Consider the following 355-nt stretch of genomic DNA (forward strand, 5'->3'; position numbering starts at 1 on the left):
AGGAATCCGGTAAACAACGTTAGAGCGGTATTGGAGAGGAATAGAATCCTTAGTATTAGTAAAAAAGTAAGATAGCTTATTTTGAGACTTGAGTCCAAGACGTAGTGAAGGAATGGTATCAATTTCATTAATACCAAAATTAATTCTCTCTCATGATTGTTAGTTTTTGTCATTGGTGATGATAATATGACTAAACCTAATAGTGGCATTAAAAACATTTTTACTTCCACAAAACAATGTTAAAAATCTCTCACTCATCTCCAAATTTCAACGTATTTATGAACAATCTCTATCCACCAAAATCTACCCCAAAGGCCAAGAAAACTGGATACATAATATATCTTCCACCGCTTTA

The sequence above is a fragment of the Halyomorpha halys genome, unplaced genomic scaffold, assembly GCF_000696795.3.
Source record: "Halyomorpha halys isolate HHAL.00 unplaced genomic scaffold, Hhal_1.1 Scaffold1958.1, whole genome shotgun sequence".
Classification (NCBI taxonomy): domain Eukaryota; kingdom Metazoa; phylum Arthropoda; class Insecta; order Hemiptera; family Pentatomidae; genus Halyomorpha; species Halyomorpha halys.